Genomic DNA, 5753 nt, shown 5'->3' with positions numbered 1-5753 from the left:
CAATCGCGAGAGCATTCAATCACTATTGTGTGGCAAATCTATACTTTCGAATATTGTATGGCAAAATATAGCTCAAAATATAAATAGATTACACAATAAAAAGAAAACCATAAACGTAAAGATTTGTAATTGTTTAAAGAATTTATTGCAACATAAGAGTAATTTAAAAATTTAAGAAATATAATATGATTTTTAATAAAGAATCTGAAAAATAGATGAAAATAAATTGTACTATTTCTCAAATGGATCAAACTTTATTGGCTTCTTTAATATATTTTACGGAGCAATCTTTTTTTTTTCAAAGTTAAATAAATAATTTGTCTTAACTACGGATTGTTTAGAAAATTGTAAACAAAGAAAAAAATGTCTTAAATATTAGTTGTTTCAAAAATTTTAATTAAAAAATTTAGCTTTAAAACTGCATATTTTTTAAATAAATATAAATCCAAATTAATCTCTTCCTTGCTTCCAAAACCTTCTATTAAAAGAAGAAATAGATTATTATCCCGTAATTTTTTGCTTCTTCACAGGAATTCCTGGTAAAAAGAGAATCAGCTGAAAATGAGATAAGAAATTCTATTACTTTTTTATTGAGTAAAGACATTGTTAGGAAACTACAAAACAGGTCTTCATTCATGTCCGCAAAGGCTTCCAGATAAAAGTGAAAATGGATCGTTGGAAAAAATGAAAACTGCCGAAATGTTTCCATAGAGTGAAGAAAATCTTTTCGCGTGGACTGAGAAGAAAGTTAGAAAATTGAGTTAATCTGATGTTTTCAGTAAACTTTCGGACTCACGAAAAATGGCGAGAAAAAACTCTTTAGATTTAGAAAAAGTTGCTTTGAAAAGGATTGTTTATTTATATATTTATTTATTTATTTACTTTTCTATTACTTTTAAACCACAACTTTCAATACAAATATAAAAGCTCCAGTCGCATATAAAAGTATTTTTAAAGGTCAGGTAAACATTTTTAAAGAAATCCTCAACAAATACATTTTATTCTTTATTGACTGTGCAGTAACAACATTTACCCAGACTTATAACTTTTATCCTTTAAAAAGTAACTTTTTGACAGATGAAATTATTTTGTTTTTCTGTGAGAAATTTAATCATTTTTTTCGAGGCTAAAATATACATCGAAAGAATTTTTCAAATTTAAATTCTCAATATTTTAAAGTATTTCGAAAGATTATATTGAAAAGTACACTCATTTTGAAACTTGTATATTTACGTGTTATGGACCATCGGTCTGTATGAGTTCATCTGAATTCTATTGTTCATAGGCATATTAACAATATTAACATTAGAGGAAAAGAAATTTAGCATGCATATAAAGCATACCATTAAACTCAATGACATTTCGACATCAGACTATAATAATTTCAACTAACTTATTTGGTAAATATATGATAATTGAGGATTTTAATACTTTTAGATATATATTTCATATACGAAAAGCTATACATATTAAGCGGGTCTTAAATGCTAGCATTATCGTCAATGATAATTAAATAATAATTGTAGAAAAACAAATTGAATTCAAAGATTGATTTATCTATTATTTCAAATGTTATTATTTAAAAGGGCACGCTTTTTTCATATATAGAGGGCACTCTTAGCTCTGAATTGGTAGGGATTCTTTGCAGTGGATAAATAAAGAAGACAACTGAATCTGCTGCCGTTATAATTATTTCTCAATTAAAAATTTAAATTCGAACGATATGTTTTGCAATGGACCAAAAATTAGAAACACATCTTTCGTCTGCATGAAAAATTTAATTATTTTTAAACAAACAAAAACTGTACGTAAAAACTTTCATATTAATTTTGAAGGATAATTCGACAATTCTATTTAAATATTTACCAAAATTCATTTATGTGCAAAATCTGCATAAGATAATATACCAGAAAAGCATAAAAAATAATTTAAAGGTTCATTTTATACGCTGTTCACTACAAATTCGCAGAAAGAGTTCGCGCGATTAAAGCAAATTACTTTTCCTGTATGTGTAGTAAAAAAAGTCGTTTATGACTTCAGTGATGTTTCCGTAATGCGTCTGTCTGACTTTGATTAGCTAGAGCACACCCACCTTGTAAACCACCTACGCGGTCACTTCCCGTTTTAGAACATGAAATCCTAGGCTACTACAATTGAAATGAAAGCGGAAGCTAATTTGCTTGGTTCGGGCGTGGAATAACAATTGTCAAGAGTTCCGAATACGGCGAAACGATAACGATATTATTTCGTAATACACACTTCCTTATTCTGAGCTGCACTTCGAGAGAGCTTCCAATGGATGTTTGTTTTGCGAGCCGATTGAAATGTGGTATAGATCCGCATGCTTTTGGAAATCCCCAAAATAATGTTAATACATTATTCATTTAAATAGTTTTCGTATTCTAATTATTTTTCCATTACTATTTATAATTAGAAAGGGGAAATATCTAGATCCATCTGGAGGATATCGAATTTTTATTATTGGTCTCATATTGAAAAAGTGTCCAGGCTTGAAAAAGCACTTTAAATGATAAAAAATATTCAATATATTTGAGGTTTTGAAAAAATTAATTAAAATCGTTAAATCTAAACAGTGTAGAAATGAATTTTTCCTCCCTAAATTATTTATATAGATAAAAATAACTAGATATGCCCGACAATTTTGATCTCTGACTTTTCTGAATTATATAAATTTATTTCACCCAAAATAATGGTGGTTACAGATATTTCATTTCTTCCTCCATCCGATATTCATGTAAAACACGCGAATGAAATGTTGCTGGATATCTAAGCGGATTCTCGCTTCATACCCAGTGTACGGCAATGATAGTGTGGTTGTGTTGGCTGTTACATTGGCGTTTAATGGCTATTTGTATCTTACTTAAATGTCCGTGTTACATTTCCTGGTGATCAATCGTTCAAATGCACCAGGCGGTTAAGTATCAGCACAAAGGAGTTTTTCCTTCCTTCTGCTTTTCGATTTTTTTTTAATGAATTTTATAAAAAAAATTAATGTAGCTTCGTTTCAGCCAGATTTTTATTTAATTTTTTAAAATTATTTTCTGTTTATGATCTGTGATTTCATTGTTAGAAAAGTTAAAAAATATTAAAAATATTTTTTCCCATTTTTTTATTATTATTATTACAATTACAGTATATCCCGAAACTAAGAACTAACTCCCGAAAATATTAAAATACTGCATTCCAAAAAGACTTCGGGGTTTAAGTTGGAAAAATCCGAATCTTCAATCGAATAATAATCTATCATGGAACTGACGCCTTTTCCCAGAGGGCTGATGAATTATTTTTCAACATAATCATTTAATTGATATTTGAATTCAAAAAATATTAAATTAGTAAATGTTAGAATCCGAAAATATTCACAGAAATAAATGGTGTATTTATTTAGAATGTAGACAGATAAAACATTTTGGAAACGTATTAGAAAATTCAAAATACGAGTTAAATAAAAATGTCGAATGAAGGAATTTATAACATTCCTGAAAATGAATTCACTGGCAGAACAAAAATGAATATACTTTAAAAATAAGACTGTTTTCTTTCCTGTTTTTTTTTTTTTTCGGAAATGTCTATTAGGAGTTTATTCAGTATATAAGGATATCCATTTATGGTCCTCTAGGCTAAATCAAAAGCTTCATTTTACATATAAAGATACAAATGACACAAAAAAATCTCGATAATTGATTATAATTATGTTGATTTAAGATAAGGCTCTCAAGTTAAGTTTAAATTATTAACTAATTAATTAAAAGGTATGAAAACATAATTGGTAGGTATTAACTAAGATATATGGCGCTTAATTTCTAATAACTGCGAATAAAAAAAAATATTCTACAACTACAAGCGCAACTGAAATGTAGATTCTTTAACTATTTCATAATATAATTAAAATAAGCGCTAGAGAGTTTGAAGACAAAAAAAAAAACTCGAAGGGGGCACCCGGGTTTGAACCGGGGACCTCTCGATCTGCAGTCGAATGCTCTACCACTGAGCTATACCCCCGCTCTCGAAGCAGCAAACTGTTTCCGCTCATAAAGCAAATACACTTTTTAAATCTGAAATCACGTGCGCTGGCTGTCATTTGAACTCAGTTATCAAAGTTCTTATCAATGCGAAGGAGGTATTCGAGCACAACTGATAACACTCGGAATTTTCTAAAAATATTATAAGCAATAATTATTTAAAATTATTTATGACATTAGGCAAGTTATTTCCGTTTCCTAATCAAAAGAAATCAAAATGCAAAAAACAAAACACTTAATATCGCAAAATTATTTCAAAGAACTCTTTATTATAAACAGACTCACAAATTGCGATAAAAACTTACATTTAAGATAACTAATATCACTGCAGTTTAACTACTTCATTACAAAAATAAGCAAAATAGTCTCATTCAAATTCATTTTGAAAAGTGATACGATTTTTTTTTTATTTCAATCCAGGAAGCTCGTGATATTGCGAGGAACGGGGGAGGCTGTGTTCAAAATAAAGGGTCAAATAAAACGATGCATTCTAATAAATACTGAGTGTCATTTTACACAGATAAACAACGCTTGATATAATCATTCTATATTCAGAAAGAAATTTTATGGAGTTCTTTTGTCATTTCAACTATCAATGATCCATATTTTGAATAATAAAACACTGAATTTAAAAAGAGATTTGGTCATTTGTATTAAATTGTTTCTATAACTCTATGATTCTTAAATTTTCTGTTTATTTTCAATGAAGCGGCAAACTTTAGTTTCTTACAAAAAGCACGCAGCAATTCAAACTCTTCTCTTTCCTTAATTTTAAATGAAATCAAAAATTTTAAGTATTTTATATATTTTTACTATAGGGATGTCAATGAATTTTTTTAAAAAAATCTTTTAACTTTAATTTTTTTTTTTCGTAGCTCAGTATACAAGGAAAGTAATTTTTTTCTGGGAAAATCCCGAATCTCATATGCAGCAACAGATATTTTTAGATAATTTATAGCAAGTACCCATACGCATTCTGCTTAATCCTTAAATCCACCAAATGCGATCAAATATGTAACATACCGCACCATTGCTTGTAAATAAATAACTATTAGATATTGATATTCAATTTTTCAATCTCTTCGTTGTACGATCTGGGTAGGATTATTAAACAGGGAATTGTTAAAAGATTTCGCAACTTTGGGAAAGAGTACAGAATATTTATTTACAATATTTATAGAATAATTTAATTGTGTACTTTCGCTGGATACTCAAAGACATGTGCGAACACTTATTCAAAATAACATTAGTATAAGTTAACTTTTGAAATATTATTCTAACAACATTCCTAATTAATTACTTATTCTATAATTATAAAAAGTACGTATCATTATAACTTTTTAAATAGGTCAGATATTATAATTTAGTATTAATTTTTTTAAAGTTGGATGATTTTTTAATTCATTGTACACTGAAATACTTTTAAATTTAAATTTCACACATTTTTTATGCACAATATATTGAAAACTACGCTTTTAACAGTGATCTTTAGTTTAATTGTTTTGCTATTTCATCTTATCAACATTTGGTTCAGAAAACTGCTTATATAAAAGTTAATTAAAATCAAAATATGATTTTGGAAGTTGGGAAGAAGGGAAAAGGACCCTTGGACTCTCATTGCCAAAGGGCCCTAATAGGATTTAATCCAGCCTTGAATCATTAAAAAAAAATTATTATTATGCATGAAGTAGCAAAAAATTAGAGAAAAAT

At 28.0% G+C, this 5753-nt stretch overlaps 1 non-coding gene across 1 annotated transcript; it reads right to left on the bottom strand.

Moving 5' to 3' along the window:
• Positions 1 to 3951: 3951 nt before the first annotated feature.
• On the bottom strand, positions 3952 to 4023 carry Trnac-gca (transfer RNA cysteine (anticodon GCA)). The gene has a single exon. It is a non-coding gene; the product is annotated as a tRNA-Cys (tRNA).
• Between the last annotated feature and the right edge of the window lie 1730 nt (positions 4024 to 5753).

Source organism: Argiope bruennichi, chromosome 3, assembly GCF_947563725.1.
Source record: "Argiope bruennichi chromosome 3, qqArgBrue1.1, whole genome shotgun sequence".
NCBI classification, from domain to species: domain Eukaryota; kingdom Metazoa; phylum Arthropoda; class Arachnida; order Araneae; family Araneidae; genus Argiope; species Argiope bruennichi.
Note: the sequence above shows the minus strand (reverse complement) of the source record. Positions and strands in the feature narration are given on the sequence as shown.